Raw genomic sequence first — 18,339 nt, 5'->3', positions numbered from 1 at the left:
CATGCGCAGAAAAGACTAGCTCCTACTCTCTCGCTTGTAGGAAAACAACGAAGTCAGAGGGTAGTCCTGAAGTAAGAGGGGAGGATCAAAAATAAGTAAATTAAGCTTCCCACAAGAGATCTAACAAGATGGGAATGATTACCCACTTGTCCAAGAATTGAATGGGATTGTACAAGCATTCAATCTTGTGATGACACTTGCAAGCACATAAAACCTGACACAACTGAGAACTAAAAATCAAAGCAGACCAAAACTAGTAAGCCCGCTTTACCATAAGATCAACTCTTAAACCTGCCCCAATTTCTATTTTCACAATAATTCACAAAAATTCTAATGCCAATATACACTATTTGAACACCAAATTCTTAAGAAACCCACTGTTCTCGTCCATCGCTCCCTCTTAAGAGACCTTTGCACACAGCTAGTCTAGGGTGCGTCCTTCTTGTATGTCAACAGTCGAATATTATCCTAGCAGCACATGCAGAAGGTGCTTTGATTTAATTGGAAACAAATTAATCTATGCATGTGTAGACAAGTCCCGTGTACAACAAAATGAAAATGTGGAATATGATCTGAAATTCTACCCCTCCCCTACAAAAATGTAATGAAAAATGCAGATGTCTCAAAAGCTACATTTTTGGATTCTACATCTAAGGCAGAGGTGTCAAAGTCCCTCCTGGAGAGCTGCAATCCAGTTAGGTTTTCAGGATTTCCCTAATAAATATACATGAGATCTATTTGCATGCACTGCTTTCATTGTATGCTAATAGATCTCATGTATATTCATTGGGGAAATCCTGAAAACCCGACTGGATTGCCGCCCTCTAGGAGGGACTTTGACACCCTTGATCTAAGGGAAGAAGTCACTCACCCTTTTATTTACAATGTTCTTCATCTCAGATCACATGTCAACAAGCTATAGAATAGGTATCAAAGTGCCCAGCTCTCCTCTAGTCAGGCTCCCAGACTTCAGTGTACTGCACATAACATTTGAAGTCCCAGCAACAGAACTTAATACTCTGTAGTTTAATGACCTTGGTTCAAAAGTCTTCAGCTTTTTTTTCACCACCTGGGATCTAATAAAGGTTAGCTAAACCTTGGCAAAGGAACAACAGCCTAGTTATAATTGGTAGGGCATCAGAGTCACATAGGCCTTATCTACAGAAGAGAAGCTGAGAAATCAAATCCAAACAGGATAACATTAAATAAAATCACGCCATGCAGTTATCCTGTTTTAAATAGACAAGTCAACAAATGTGTTCTACGTGCTACAACGTGAAGTATTTGGTACAAGGAAGCGGGGAGAGGGGGAGTTTCTAATAGGACTTTATGTTCTATAGCTACAGCTTATTAAGAATATATTCAGATTGCTGATCACATTTTCATTCTCTCGGGAGAAACATCTTTCTGTACAAACGACTAGCACAACTTCAGTCAATTCATTACAATATACTTTTATAGCCCTGGCTAAGGCACAATTCACTGTCGAATACAGACACTTGGTTTGTAGCAGGTTTAATGGGCTCACTCTGTTCTTCCCATTGCTATACAAAATAGTAAAAGAAACACCTGTACACTATGGGGGGGGGGGAAGAAGAAGATTCTAAAACAAAAGTTTATGTACATGTAATTACTTGTGCTATAACCTGAATAAGAGCACAGAGATTTAACACAGTTGCTCCTGAATATTTTGAAGTTAAGGCTTATTACCAGCTTCAGCTGCTGAACCGGCTCCTGCAATGAAAAGCACAAAAAGGCTAAGGCACTTAGTTCTGATCAGAAAGACTGTTCCAGGATCCATGTAACAATCTTTTTCAGTTGAGCAATTGTAACCTCTCCCCCTGGAAAAGAGACTATCGTCCAACACTGCCACCATCCCTGCAGAAGATCCCTCCAAATGGAAGCAGCTCATAAACACTCATACAGGCACTTCCTGTCTATGGAACCAATTGCCCGTCCAGAGAAGATTACAAGACTCACTGATGACCTTCCGGAAAACGCTGAAGACCCATCTCTTCAATTGAGCAGAGCTAACGGACAACCTCCTCCTAGCTCCCCTTCCTTATCTTTTTCTCTCCTCCCTCTTTCTCTCCTCCCCTTCCACTCCCCCATCGCTACCCTCCTCTTCTCTTCCTGTGCTCCCCCTCCCCTTCGCTCTCTCTATGTCTTTTCACCTGTCTCTTCTTCAAATGTCTATAATTTTATTGTCCTATAACTTTATTTTGAATGTCAATTATAACCTGAGCTCCCGGGAGAACGGGATAGAAATCTAAACAAACAAAGTGGTGCACCAAAAGGGCAAGCCCCTTTGAGAGCTCCCTTGACAAGTTCCCTGGAAAGTGGAAATAGGTAAGGAAAGGAACTAGTCATTTTTTTAAAACTATGGTCATCTATGGCTGGACTGAACACAGCTTGATACTCTTAGCACATATTTTGGAAGAGGATGAACATTAATTGCTATTTTATAATACTTCACAGCATACTAATAAACTTACCATCTAGATAAGTATAGCAAACTGTGTGCTACCTGAGATTTCAGGTGTAGCGCAACACACTGGTGAGGAGGAGAGTCATCTACGCCGGCCGAGAGGCTCTCCTGTATGAAGTCAGCCAGCGCAGATGACTCTCCTCCTAGCCGGCATCTCTTCTCCTCTCCCTGCACCTCCCAGATCCCTCTACTGAAGTGGTCACAGCCAGTTGGGCCTCAACGCATTTCTAGGTGCCTTCTGGCCAGGGCACTGGATGTAGTGTGCCGCTGGCCAGAAAGTTTGCGAGACACTGATCTAGAGATTGGTACTCTTCTCTTCAGCTCCAACATTATGTGCAACCACTCCTGCAAAGCTAAAGATTGGATTTTATTTAATCAGATTTTGATGAGTTTCAACCGTTGTCAGCTGCCACCAAGGGACTGATTGATCAATGTTATAATGACCTATTAAAACCTGAAAGGCTTCATTCTTTATATATGGAAGCCTATGGATTACAGATTTTGGCTATTATGATATCAAGACATTCTTATCTAGTCTTTGATATACATACATCATGGGTAATGGAGAATGTACAATTTGCAAGAGCTGCATTATAAATTTCTTTTACGTATGTATATCCACCCAAGGGCCAAAAAAAGATGGGTCTCCATTCCGATGGGACCTGTCTATTCCCGCAGCCTCTTACAAACATTGCATTTGGAAGTGTGCTTCCACTCACTAATACTGGACACAGGTTTGGGCTCACTTAAGCGCCACATATCGAAGTTTGGACTCCAACCCCACACATTTGTTTGTTGGATAATGCAATGGCTGTAATGGATGGTACTAAAGCTGCAAGCTTTTTTTCTTTTTCGCATAAAGCAGCTCTTATTGCTAAGCAGTATATCCAGTACTCCACTTACATTGACCCAATGGAGAAATCAGATGCATGAGCTCCTATGGATGGAGGGACTTTCAGTAGCTTTCAGAGGCCGGCGTATTAAATGCAGATTTGACAATGGACAACTTTTACTGATACCGCTGACATTGCGCCAATCAAATATTCTTTTGCAGTTCAGAAAGGAGATGAAAACTGTTTGAGCGCTTTTTAAGTGCCAGCCATGTGACAGTATGAGATAGAGCAGTTTTCTTGCTGTTTTATCTTGTTTAGTATCTATTTGTTTTGTACTTGTTTGTACTTTTTATTATGACTTTGTATGTGATTTTGTTTCCAGCTTAGATTTGTGGATAGGGGGGTTATAAATCATTTTAAATAAATAAAATAAGATACACTTTCCTCCCGAGTTTGTTCAGTAGTTTTGAACTATTTAATTGTTTGACAAGTCCCAGATCATTTTTCATATTAGCTTCGGGTTGGGGGAACTTGAAAAGGGGGGGTGGGGGGAGGCAGAGGGAACATGGGATGCATGGAGGGAATGAGATGTGCATTTGAGGTCGATTTACAAGCGGGGTAGGGAAGTTATGTTCACTTTCTAATATAAACCTTTGTATGCAGCTGATGAAAATGTTGCATTTGTGCTCAATGAAATATATTTTCACATTAAAAAAAAAAAGTTATGGTCATGATATCTCTTGCATTTAAACTAGACAGAAGGCATATGCATTCAGTTTCCAGTTTGGAAATTTTGTGCACATAAGTGCATGCACTAAAATAGACTATTAAAACCCCGGCTTCCATGCACAGAGTAACTATATCAAATTTTATTTCTAAAATAAAAAAAAAAGTCCAGAAAAAAAGCCTTTTAAGGCTCACTTAGAAATAAAGTAGTTTAAAAAAAAAAATTTCTGAATGGAAATTGATTCACTCTGTGTAACAATTTCAACATCAAGAATCTTATGTGGTCCTTCTTAAGCTAATGTGCCCATGATTCCTATGGCACACAAGCCTCAAACAGGAATGTTATGAGCGCCTCTTCCTGTAGTAAAGTTGGGCTACACCATTGCTTTGACATGCAGCTCCTGATTGGTGTAGCCCAACTTTACTACAGGAAGAGGCGGTTGGAGCAGACCACGAATGATTGAGACCGCAAATTTGCAGGGAAACACTGTATGGCTTTTCCAAATAGAAAAAAAAACAAAAAAACCACACACACTAATAAAGTCCACAATGTGGAACAGAGTTTTATTATGGAGAGATAAGAAAAAGCAGAATACATTAAAGCAGTGATTCCCAAACCTGTCTTGAGGGATTCCCAATCAGTCAGTTTGAGATATCCACAATGACTATTTGCATACTGAGCTTGCTGTCCTAAATTTACCCATCAGCTATGTGGAACTCGTAACTGTAGGCTTCTCCTCTGCCCCCTGTACCACCCTTGACCTGCCTTCTTTAAATGCGGCTGGTCAGAAGCAATATTAAGCAGCTAATCTTCTTCCTAAGACATAGGATTCTGTACCACAGCTGTTGCTTCCCATTAGACACAAATCTACAGAAGGATGTCACTCGAATTGCTGTCTTCCTCCCCTTCTGTGTCCTTTCCCCTGCAGAGTAAGCCTGAGAAGAGGACCTCTGCATACCGTTCATGCAGGAAAATAGAAAGCAGATGGCAAAAATACCCAAAAAGAAGAAAAAGAAAGCAGAGCAGAGCACATCTTCTAAGCTCACTTTCAGAAAGAAAAACTGAAGAGGGAGCTGTTCTCCATTGCAAAATGGGAGTTGTTCAGAGTTTTGATTGATACTTCTGCAGATTTACAATTAATAGGAAGAAACAGTTATGGTACAGAAAGTCTTTGCTACATAATGCTCAGTTAAGTGCCACTGGATCTCAGCAATTGGGCAGCTACTTAAAACTGCTTTGAATATTGGGGTAGATGGTATCCAGATTAACTTGTTGATTAATTATTTATGATTTGTTAAACTGCAAGTAAAATAAGAAATTTACAAAATATGCAACATTTTTTTTTAATATGAATAATCACCAGATAGAAATGATTTGGATGAACTTCTAGGCCTTTAGATGTCATTTTGCCATACATGTTCAAAGTTTCCATAATACACATCAAAATACTTTCAAAAAATGCAAAAAAACAACAGCAAAAAAAAAAAAACACAAACATGAGGAAGAATTCTATTAAATTAACTACTGACCTGTTTCACTGTTCTGCCCCCCCCCCCCCCCCCCAAGATAGTTTTGTCTGATCTATTGCAGTATTTAGATGCTAAGTAATGTGGGCTCCTGAGGAAGCAGCGAAATGGGGCACCTCAAGTTCAGAAGCATCATAAATCAATTTTTTAATGACTCGGTTATACTGCTGATACCATTTCAGATAAGTGAATTTATATGAATTTGATAAAGACACAATAAGAAATTTTGTTGGGCTAATATGAACTGAAATTTTATTTATTATACACTTTCGTACCTATAAAACCAGCGAGTCCTGGGATGTTATTAGGCCCAGCTTCTGACGCCCATAAGAACTATGGAGCATTATTATAAGTGTGGTGTCGAGAAACAGTAGGATGGCACAGCTAAAGTACATTGGTACTAATGACCAAGGACTCTCTTATTCTAAAACAAAAACTTTGAGCCTTTGGAAGAGCCATATATATCGTATAAAGTGTGAAAATAGCCATATATATCGTATAAAGTGTGATTTAAGTGTTCTATATATAATTTATTCTAGAGAGTTCTTGTATTTCCCATAATTGCCTATGCATTATTTTATTGTTTTATATTTGTAGTTCAATTTGTATCCTGAACTATCAGATTTACTTCCTGCTGATCACTGCTCTGTTTGGGCATGATGGTTTCTCTTGCTTATTTGACTTTGCATCTCCATCAGAACTGGAGCCGGGGTGTGGTACCATTAGCCTTTGTTTATAGCTGCAATGACTAGAAAGGCAATCCTTTTACGCAAGCTTTTCATATCCTTGTACATTTTTCACATCGCTATCTAAAAAAAATAAATAAAATAGAATTCAAAATGAATTAAAGCCTTTTTGCTTTCTTGTATTTGATCACATATTGAAGGTTTCTATAGTTCTCATGCTGAAAGCAGAGCTGTGTAGATCAAAGACAACTCCCACTTTAATGAATTTTGCATATCGACGACAGCAGAATGTGAAAAACGCACAAGGATGTGAAGCCTTTTAAGACATATTTTCCCTTTTTTTCCATCCCCTCCCAACTCACCTAGCCCAGATACCACAGAGACTCTCTTAGGCTGAGGGCCAAATTCGGAGGAGCCTTCTGGAACCCTACAATCATGGGCCCTGAAACCAAACCAAACATTACATACTGTATCCCCACTGCATGAATACCAAAAAGCTTTCTACTCACAGAGGCAATAAGCCCAAATATCAAGCTTGGCCCTCTTGGCACTACATGCCACCAATGAACCATCAGATCAGTCTAAAAGCACATTAAAGTATTCTGGACCTAATTAAAAATGACAAATCAATGGCCTATTTGGGAGGTTTCCACCAGCTCAGATGCAGTCCCTGAGTCACTGTAGGTGCGACTGTTCTTGTTCACTTTATGGTTTGCACATTTACAGTGCACTTCATGTTTGCAGAACTTTGAACCACTCAGATTGTTAACTTAAACTTGCCAGCTAGCAAGATTGCAGGAAAAACAAACACAACACACACCTCCCTCACTAACTTTTTATTAAGCTGCACTCAAGGTTTTTAGTGCAGGCCAGCGTGGTAAATGCTCCGATGTTCATAGAATGCCTAAGAGCGCTTACCTCATTAGCCCGCGCTAAAAACCTCTAGCACAGCCTCATAAAAGGGAGGGGGGGGGGGTGATAAATTGCTAGTTTGGTTGCCGCACCTATATTTTAGCATCTGGAGCACCGGCATTTGAAAAGTATGAAATATTTTAAGGGTCAATATTTATCACTATGAATAGAAACTGCTCAGATAAGTCAACTCAACCAAGTTATCTGTGAAGGAAAATACAGTATATTGCTCTTAAATTGAAGACATTATCCCCGCCCTTTTTTTTTTTTTTTTTTTAACAAAACCACTCGTTTTTAGTGCTGGTCGCAGCAGTAACAGCTCTAACCCAGCAGCTTTCTCCCTAATTCAAGTTTCAAGTTTATTAAAATTTTGATTAAATGCAAATCAAGATTTCTAAGAGCCTGTTTTACAAAGCCACATGGCAACAGCCCCGAAGCCCTTTAAATCTCTATGGGATTCAGGGCTGTTACCACTTTGCAGCCGCTAGAATGGCTTTGTAAAACAGGCTCTAAGCGTTTTATATGTTATATTAAAAGGAGGGAGACATAATTTGACAGATTTCCACTGAACAAACATTTGACTAACAGAAACAGGTAGGAAAGGTGGGAGAACTACAAATTTAAAGAAAAGAATACAAAAAAGGGAGACCACAACAGGAAGGTGAGGCAGTTAGAATTATCAAAGAAATCTGACCATATTTAAGATCTGTTTAGGAGTCATATGCATCCTGGAAAAGTTAAGTCTTTAAATTTCCCTTAAATTTGGCTAAATTTTTCTCCTCCCTGATATACAGAGGTAAGGAGTTCCACAACATAGGAGCAGTAACTGCGAAGGAAGTAGCCCGACGCGAGCCAATAATTTTCAATAATGGTATATGGAGAAGGTACTGCGAGGAGGATCTTAGGACTCGTGTAGGTTCATGCGGGATGAAGAGTTTATGAATAAAGGCCGGTTCTTTAGTGTCTAAAGATTTAAGAGAGAGACGTGCTATCTTATAAATGATATAGTGTGGGAGCAGATTTTAGCAATGGAGTGACAAGATCAAATTTCTAAGGCCGTATTTTGTAGCAATTGTAACCGGCGGATATCTTTTTGACAAATACCCTTGTACAGTGCATTACAATAGTCAAGTTTGGATATGATGAGGGAATGAATTAAAATGCTGAGAGATGGGGGTCCAGGATATTTGCCAGTGATCGCATCATTCTTAGTCTAATGAAACAATTCTTTATTATAGCACTGATTTGTTGGCTATAAGTCAGTTTTATCATCTAATATTACACCCACAATTTTAGTAGAAGATACAGACGAAATAGGGGTATTATTTATTGTAATGGGATGTCTAAGCTGCTATATCCCTATCCCTGTGGGCTGATTCAATGATTCAGATGTATATGTTCTTTATTGTGAATTCTACTATGAAACCTAATGACTCACCATATAGCTTTCTTAATGGTTGCTATGTACACTGACTATTAGTGACAACGGTGTAGCTTGCTACCTGTTTCTTTGTGTATTGCCAATTAATGATGGATGTGCACATCAATACCACTGCCATGGGGCAGGACAGCTTGACAGTAATATCTAATTGCAAACTATCAGCACATTTTGTTACACACTAAAGCTAAAAACCACTATGGAGAGTGGTAAGGTAAAAAAACAAAACTTGCTAACCATATAGATGTAAATGAAATGTAAATTTGGCATCATAGATGCCTGAAGGCTTGAATGAAGTCACCGATTGGATGGCGCTGGCAGAGTAATTGTGCTTTTTTAGTTTATTCTTCAGAATAGCTTATTTGCGTTCTTCAAAGTTTTCCACTGTATTGTTATGCAGGCCCGATTGGGGGGCTGATAGATTAAAAAATGTTTTGCTCGAGTCCCCCTGCGCTACATATGGGGGGGGGAGGGTGACGTCAGAGGGGTTTTCCTATTTTAATGAGATGAAAAAGCGCTGTGGCCATTTTGGCTTTGCGGCAGCAGTTGTGAATAGTTTGATTTCCACTCAGTTACGGTAAAGAAATGTAAAGTTGGATTTATTTATTGTTTTGATGAATAACTGCTGCAGTTCTAATAGTTCCTTTTTTTCTTATTGTAGTAACTTCCCAACCTTGAGAAAGGAAAATGAAATACGTCGGCAAGGGGATGAACTAAAACCAAATCTAAGTACTACTAGTAAATATGCATAAGATATATAAAAATAAGAAATATGCAGAATAATTAGCTATATGCTTGGGATCGATACTGCTTGAAATTATGCTACTCAAGCGGTGGTCTGAAGATCCCTGTAAGCCCTACAGGGACTACTAATATGATTTGAATACTTTTTCTGTCACATTGAAATATTGGGAATGACTGTTACTTAAGACTTGAATGTTTAAAGGTTGAGATAAAACAAACTAACATACATAATTTCAGTCATACACTATCTGTGATCCGTATATGGTGATTTTGTTTAAGATGGGCTGGGGAGTGCTTAAATGGAAGCTCCAGTGATTTGGAATGTGAAGACAGTGCTGGGCAGACTTTATAGTCTATATCCCGCAAACAGGATGGTTAGGATAAGAATGGGATGATTCATCGTGGATAGTTCATCATGAGATGTTTCACTGTTGTGCTGAATCATAAGAACATAAGAATAGCCTTGCTAGGTCAAACTAATGGTCCATCAGGCCCAGTAACCCGTTCTCACAGTGGCCAATCCATGTCACTAGTATCTGGCCAAAACCCAAGGTGTAGCAATATTCCATGCTACTGATACAGGGCAAGCAGTGACTTCCTCTGTGTCTCTCAATAACAGACTATGGACTTTTCCTCCAGGAACTTGTCCAAACCTTTCTTAAAACCAGCTACACTATCTGCTATTTCCACATCCTCTGGCAACACCTTCCAGAGCTTAACTATTCTCTGAGTGAAAAAAAATTTTCTCCAATTGGTTTTAAAAGTATTTCCCTGTAACTTCATTAAGTGTCTCCTAGTCTTTGTAATTTTTGATGGAGTGAAAAATCGATCCACTTGTACCCGATCTATACCACTCAGGATTTTGTTAACCTTCCCTTTTTTAATAATTCCTAGCATCCATTTGGGCGGAAGATTTCATCATATTGTCTACAATGACACCCAGATTCTTTTCTTGGGCGCTAATCCCCAAGGTGGACCCTAGCATCCGCAAAAGGTGATTCAGGTTATTCTTCCCAAAGTGAATCATCTCATTCACCGATTGGCTTAACACTCTCAATGGAAGGATGCGATCCTGGCTGGGGGACAGTGGGGCTTCCGGACTGTACAGGATGCAGGGAACAGCATCCCCTGCAGGATCCCAGCCTCTGATCCTAGCTGGAGGACAATGGGACTACCAGACTGTGATTCTTGCTGGTGGCTGGTAGGAGACCTGAGCTCTGATCCTTGCTGGGGGCTTCACCTTGCGAGCCCTAAAAACTTGCAGTGTTAGCTAGCAGTGATGACTAGAATAGGACGATTTGGGAGGGCATGGAGAGGCCCAAACGAGGCATGAATCATCCCATTCCGTGCTAGTGTATAGGATGAGTCATTGCAGCTAATTCAGAACTGAAACGGCCTCGATGAAACAGCAGCTATGAATCGTCCTAGTCCCGGTTAGGATAGGCTGGAGTGAGCTTTGACAGCAACTTCGGTAGTGGGAATCTAAAGATGATACTGGGCATTTTTTTAAAAAGACAATTTGACCATGAATGTATAATGCATGTGTCTATTGGGTAGACTGGATAGACCATTAAGGCCTTTATCTGCTGTTATTGACTAAGTTACTAAGAACGTTTGGGAACCATTATTTAGTATCTCCTCCCTAACTCAGATGCACAAAAGCACAAGTCAGAGGGATTGGAAAGAATTTCATGAGCTACAACTCTTGTTTTAAAATTTTGTTTCTTAGAAGTCCATATTTAAAGTATATAAATGGGCCTCCCACCACTGATCTCAAAGCAAAGCTGCACTAACCTTTCTCAGAACACCATACAAGAGGGAGAGAAGAGTATGCCAAATAGCAGCAGAAAGTGGACCCATAGAATGAGAGCTTTGAAAAGAGGTTGAAGAAGAGGTTGATACCTTGTATTCCCAAAATGGTAAGAAAATAAATGTCAGGATAAAAATAAATCTAAGAATAAGACTAAAAGAGGAAGCAGTAACCAGAGATGACCAAGATAAATGCCAGATACGGATGACCTAGGCTGGTCACTGTTGGAAACAGGATTCTGGGCTTTATGGATCGTTGGTCTATCCCAGTGGTTCCCAAACCTGTCCTGGAGGACCCCCAGGCCAGTCGGGTTTTCAGAATAACCCTAATGAATATGCATGAGAGCGATCTGCATATAATAGAGGTGCCAGGCATGCAAATCTGCTCCATGCATATTCATTAGGGCTATCCTGAAAACCCAACTGGCCTGGGGGTCCTCCAGGACAGGTTTGGGAACCACTGGCCTATCCGATAGAGAATGACATGGTGAAAAAAACCCGCGGCAAAACGCGGTAGACTGCAGTTTAACCACAGCAATGGAAACATAAATGCCTGCTTCACTGTGGGAATGGTAATGTATTTTTTCACTGCCCACAGGAGCAGCGAACATCTCTGTCGCCACAGTAGGAAACTTCCCCCGTCCATTACTGTTATTTAACATGGCGTCGTGGCTCTCTTCAGAGTCCCAGCCACGAGATGCCTTCCTCCCCCCCTCCCGTCCATCAGCCCCCCTCCCTCCCAATTGTGGATCCTGCAACGTCAGCAAACCAATAAAGAAAGTTTAAAAAATAAAAAAAATAAATAAAAAAACTGTCCCCTTTAAAGTGGTAGAAAAAAAAACCTCAAACCCTGCGACTCACCTACCAGGTTGGTCCCTTTACACCTCCTGCCCCGGGCCTACCAGCATTTAAGAAGCTTCAGCGACTGAAGAGGCAATATTGCAGGCCTGTTCTGGGGTCTTCTGCCGACCAACCGAGTCCGTCCTTCCAATGTAACTTCTGACAAGCAAGTTAAGAGAAGACAAAAGAAAACAGAGACCAGAACCTGAAACCACCATGATTTAAAGAATAAAAGGATGAGTCAAGAAAAAGGTAGAAAAAAAAAAATTATAATTTTCGATTTTGTGATTATATCAGATTTGAAATATGTATCCTGCTAGAGTTAGACATAACTGGGAACCGCAAATCCTAGGCCATGTTTTCTTTAGCTTCCAGCTGGCTTAGGGCTGTCTCTGACCAGAGGGCAGTTGTCTTAATTGCACTCCCCTAACGTTATTCCTGCCTTGTGTGACTGAAGTATTCTATTAGCTTGATTTTTCTATGTAGTACTCTAGTAATTTGTCTTGTTCTCTTGATAGTGGAGGGGATATTGTGAGGGGAGAGGGGAAACAGAAGTTTTGTTGATCCTTGCTCTGTATTATTTGTGATTTATAAAATGACAATTATACAGAATATTGTTTGTTTTTATACTTTAATAAAATAAGTTCAATATAAAATACCATAACTATTTGAGGCTTGTGCGGATGGGATCAGACGGTTTGCAGGGACAGGGACAAATATTTTCTCCACATCATTCTCTACTGACCCAGTATGGCAGTTCTTAAACTGAAATGTAACATCAAAAACTCAAGTGACTGAATCATACCAGGAACAAATTATGAGCAGAATGCTTTCTGTGTCACGAGTAATGATATAGTGTCATTTTCTTTCATCATGATGAGCAGTGCCTGGCATAATTTAATCAGCCGTGAACGCAGGTTTATACTGTGGATCTTTCATTGGCTTTGGTGCAACAAAAAGGTGGCATTTCAAGAGAAAAATCAAAAGTTGGAATTCACTACAGCAATGTAGAAAGAAAAAAAAAATGTGATCATATTCCAGTGGTGACACTTTCAATAAGGTTAATTGCTTTATCTTTGGGACATTGCTGAAACAAGGCTGCCCTGTGAACTTCTAAAAGCTAAGTTACTCAGCATTTCATATTCTGCTCTTTTCACTGGTTTTCAGCATTATATCTGCTTAATTTCTCCTCTCCTCCCTGTTTCTTACTAAAAAAAAAATATAAAAAAGCACAAAAAAATAAATCCTTCTCTTTCCTCTGTTAAATCTTATTTCCTCTTCCTGCATTTTTGTTTAAAATACTGTGTTTTAGGTGGTATAGAGCCTATATTTCTGGTGCCTGTGGCTCAGGGTGACTAAAGTAGGGAAAATCCTGTTATAAATCCTGTGTTTTAGGGTAGCACTGATAGAACCTGCATTTTTGTTTAAAATACTGTGTTTTAGGTGGTATAGAGCCTATATTTCTGCCTTACTAGTAGTCTTACTTATAGTCCCACCAACCCCAGGGACCACTATTCATATATAGAGACCCATATAATCAGGACTACTCAAATCAAGTCACTTCACAACCAATCAAGATGACCTTTATTCTATGCAATCACTGTGGTGCATTAATTCCAAGACATACTATTTGGAAGCTTAAGGCTTGCCCCATCTGTCTTCAACTTGCCAGTATTAAGGAGGAGCTCTGCAAACTTAAACAGGAATTGAATACAATTAAAGCAGCTTCCATCACTCCACAAAATCATACCAACTTACCACCTCTACCTCAAAGAATAAAACAGCCCAGGAATAAATGGGTCACAGTAGGCTCAGGGAGACTGCGACATGTAACACAGAAACATCCACCTTCACTAATATTACCTCTACAGAATTCCTTCGCTCCACTAGTGCACTGCGATACTCAGGAAAACAGAAGGGAGGTGGGACTGGAACCAATGAAGGAAACTCAAGAGAACAAGAGCACCCTAAGTACAAATAAAAAAGCCAAAAACAGAAAACTATTACTGTTGGGGGATTCCATCATCAGAGGCATTAACCTTGGAACACAGGGCGAGGAGACCAAAATAGTGAAATGTCTTCCAGGATCCTCAGCTACCAGGAGTTCCAGGCAAATACTGACTATAATTAAGGAAGAAACTAAGGATTTTAACAATGATGTTGTTATCCATCTGGGAACAAATGACCTGGCCAACAACTCCACACTTGCAGCACAGAAAGCTTTTCGGGAGCTTGGTGAGGGCGTGAAACCTTTTGTAAAGACTTTAGCTTTTTCTGAAATACTGCCTGCATATGGAAAAGGAGAGCAAAGAGTGAAAAACACAGAGGACTTTAATAGATGGCTCAGAGCCTGGTGTCATCAAGAAGGCTTCAGGTACATAGGAGGATGGGGAAATACATGGAAGGACAAGAAGCTATATTGCACTAATGGGCTACATATTACTACAGCCGGAAAAAGAAACCTTGCAGAGAAATTTAGACAATATTTCTCTAGGCATTTAAACTAGAAGGTGGGGGTGGTGTATGTACGAAGGACAATTATAGAGACCACCCCCGGCAAAAGAAAAGATTTGATAGGAGTAAAGGCTGCAACATAAGCAATATCAGCAACTCATTTCTTAGTATTGCAACGGAAAGTGAAACGACACAAAAATCCATACGAAAAAGGAGATTATCGCTGAAGAATAGCTGGAAAGCGATGACCACAAATGCTCGCAGTCTAAGCAACAAAGTTCATGATCTGCAAGCCCTGATATTAGAGGCAGATCTACATATTGTTGCTATCACAGAGACATGGTTCAGTGAATCACATGGATGGGATGCAAATATACCGGGATATAATCTTTTTAGGAAGGACAGAGATGGTCAAAAAGGTGGAGGAGTAGCTCTCTATGTAAAGATCAATATCCAAGCGACCGAAATGCAAGGGACCTGGGGAGAGGAAGAAGCGATATGGATTGCTCTGAAAAAGAGAAGATGGAACTTCTATCTACGTGGGTGTAGTCTACAGACCTCCGACTCAATCGCAGCAAATTGATAAGGATCTGATTGTGGATATCCAAAAGTTTGGAAGGAAGAGGAGGTTCTGCTGTTGGGAGATTTCAACCTGCCGGATGCGGACTGGAATGTTCCGTCTGCGGAATCGGAAAGAAGTAGGGAGATTGTGGATGCCTTTCAAGAGGCTCTGCTCAGACAAATGGTGACGGAACCCACAAGGGAAAAAGCAATATTGGATCTGGTCCTCACAAATGGAGAGAGTATCTCTAATGTTCGAGTGGGTGCTCACCTGGGTAGTAGCGATCATCAAACGGTTTGGTTTGATATAACGGCTAAAGTGGAGAGCGGCCGCACGATACTTAAAGTCCTAGATTTCAAACGTACGGACTTTAATGCAATGGGAAAGTACCTGAAGAAAGAGCTGTTAGGATGGGAGGACATAAGAGAAGTGGAAAGACAGTGGTCTAAGCTGAAAGGAGCGATAAAAATGGCTACGGACCTTTATGTGAAGAAAATCAATAAAAACAAGAGAAAAAGGAAGCCGATATGGTTCTCCAACCTAGTGGCTGAGAAAATAAAGGCGAAAGAGTTGGCGTTCATGAAATATAAAAAAAACCCAAGAAGAGGAGAGCAGAAAGGACTACAGGGTGAAACTGAAAGAAGCCAAGAGAGAGATACGTTTGGCGAAGGCACAGGCGGAAGAACAAATGGCTAAAAATGTAAAAAAAGGAGATAAAAATTTTTTCAGATATATTAGTGAAAGGAGGAAGATAAAAAATGGAATTGCTAGGCTAAAAGATGCTGGGAACAAATATGTGGAGAGTGATGAGGAGAAAGCAAATGTGCTAAACAAATACTTCTGTTCTGTGTTCACAGAAGAAAATCCTGGAGAAGGACCGAGATTGTCTGGCAAAGTTACACGAGAAAATGGAGTAGATTCTGCGCTATTCACGGAGGAGGGTGTTTATGAGCAACTTGAAAAACTGAAGGTGGACAAAGCGATGGGACCAGACGGGATCCATCCCAGGATACTAAGGGAGCTCAGAGAGGTTCTGGCGAGTCCTATTAAAGACTTGTTCAACAAATCTCTGGAGACGGGAGTGATTCCTGGGGATTGGAGGAGAGCGGATGTGGTCCCTATTCATAAAAGTGGTCACAGGGATGAAGCAGGAAACTACAGGCTGGTGAGCCTCACTTCAGTTGTTGGAAAAATAATGGAAGTGTTGCTGAAAGAAAGGATAGTGTATTTCCTTGAATCTAATGGGTTACAGGATCCGAGGCAACATGGCTTTACAAAAGGTAAATCGTGCCAAACGAACCTGATTGAATTTTTTGATTGGGCGACCAGAGAGCTGGATCAAGGACATATGCTAGATGTAATTTACTTGGATTTCAGCAAAGCCTTTGATGCAGTTCCTCATAGGAGGCTGTTGAACAAACTTGAAGGGCTGAAGTTAGGACCCAAAGTGGTGAACTGGGTCAGAAACTGGCTGTCGGACAGACGCCAGAGGGTGGTGGTTAATGGAAGTCACTCGAAGGAAGGAAAGGTGACTAGTGGAGTCCCTCAGGGTTCATTGCTGGGGCCAATCCTGTTCAATATGTATGTAAGTGACATTGCTGAAGGGTTAGAAGGAAAAGTGTGCCTTTTTGCAGATGATACCAAGATTTGTAACAGAGTAGACACCGAAGAGGGAGTGGAAAATATGAAAAAGGATCTGCAAATTTAGAGGAATAGTCTAATGCCTGGCAACTAAAATTCAATGCAAAGAAATGCAGAGTAATGCATTTGGGGATTAATAATAGGAAGGAACCGTATATGCTGGGAGGAGAGAAGCTGATATGCACGGACGGGGAGAGGGACCTTGGGGTGATAGTGTCCGAAGATCTAAAGGCGAAAAAACAGTGTGACAAGGCAGTGGCTGCTGCCAGAAGTATTCTGGGCTGTATAAAGAGAGGCGTAGTCAGTAGAAGGAAAAAGGTGTTGATGCCCCTGTACAGATCATTGGTGAGGCCCCACTTGGAGTATTATGTTCAGTTTTGGAGACCGTATCTGGCGAAAGACGTAAGAAGACTTGAGGCGGTCCAGAGGAGGGCGACGAAAATGATAGGAGGCTTGCGCCAGAAGACGTATGAGGAGAGACTGGAAGCCCTGAATATGTATACCCTAGAGGAAAGGAGAGTCAGGGGAGATATGATTCAGACGTTCAAATACTTAAAGGGTATTAATGTAGAACAAAATCTTTTCCAGAGAAAGGAAAATGGTAAAACCAGAGGACATAATTTGAGGTTGAGGGGTGGTAGATTCAGGGGCAATGTTAGGAAATTCTACTTTACGGAGAGGGTAGTGGATGCCTGGAATGCGCTCCCGAGAGAGGTGGTGGAGAGTAAAACTGTGACTGAGTTCAAAGAAGCGTGGGATGAACACAGAAGATTTAGAATCAGAAAATAATATTAAATATTGAACTAGGCCAATTACTGGGCAGACTTGTACGGTCTGTGTCTGTGTATGGCCGTTTGGTGGAGGATGGGCAGGGGAGAGCTTCAATGGCTGGGAGGGTGTAGATGGGCTGGAGTAAGTCTTAACAGAGATTTCGGCAGTTAGAACCCAAGCATAGTACCGGGTAAAGCTTTGGATTCTCGCCCAGAAATAGCTAAGAAGAAAAAAAAATAAAAAAAAATTTAAATTGAATCAGGTTGGGCAGACTGGATGGACCATTCGGGTCTTTATCTGCCGTCATCTACTATGTTATGTTACTATGTTAAATCACAAGAGATGAGATCAAAATTACCATTACAAAAACAGAGGGAAAAGCCTCAGAAGGCCATATGTGTGCAAACTACAAACTCAGTCAGAATTCAATTGTTCATATGGAAAACAGATTAATTCTCTTTCATTGGCAAAAAAAAAAAACCCCTCCATAGACATAACAATTCATTAGTTCATTTCAATTCATAATATAATAGTGTGTGCACAACTTGTGTATACACTGTGGGCTCCTTTTACAAAGCCGCGCTAGGGCTTAACGCGCAGAATAGCGTGTGCTAAATTTCCGCACGCGCTAGCCGCTACCACCTCCTTTTGAACAGGTGGTAGATTTCCAGCTAGCGTGCACTAATCCAGTGCGTGCGATAAAACTGTTAGCGCGGCTTTGTAAAAGGAGCCCTGTATATGTAACTAGAGCAGCACTTAGCTTATAAATCCCAACAGGGTCCCGTTTCACATACTGCTTCCTCAGAGGATATCCAAGTGCCGAATTACAGTGTAACTATATGGTGCCCATTCACCTACAAAAGTCTTTATTAGTTTAAGAGCGATTACACAACAGGGGTTCTCAAAAG

At 40.6% G+C, this 18,339-nt stretch overlaps 1 protein-coding gene across 6 annotated transcripts in view; it reads right to left on the bottom strand.

Annotated features, from left to right (window-relative positions):
- OSBPL3 (oxysterol binding protein like 3) overlaps positions 1–18,339 on the bottom strand; it is a 308,853-nt gene that overhangs the window by 255,194 nt on the left and 35,320 nt on the right. The window contains exon 2 of one of the 6 annotated variants that reach the window (XM_033930817.1): positions 12,025–12,162. The exons of 4 other annotated variants lie outside the window; for them this stretch is intronic. The gene's annotated coding sequence lies outside the window, so the exon portion shown is untranslated. The remainder of the gene's footprint in view (positions 1–12,024; positions 12,163–18,339) is intronic. One more of the 6 variants, XM_033930820.1, reaches the window with a different exon arrangement.

This window comes from Geotrypetes seraphini, chromosome 2, assembly GCF_902459505.1.
Source record: "Geotrypetes seraphini chromosome 2, aGeoSer1.1, whole genome shotgun sequence".
Taxonomy (NCBI): domain Eukaryota; kingdom Metazoa; phylum Chordata; class Amphibia; order Gymnophiona; family Dermophiidae; genus Geotrypetes; species Geotrypetes seraphini.
Note: the sequence above shows the minus strand (reverse complement) of the source record. Positions and strands in the feature narration are given on the sequence as shown.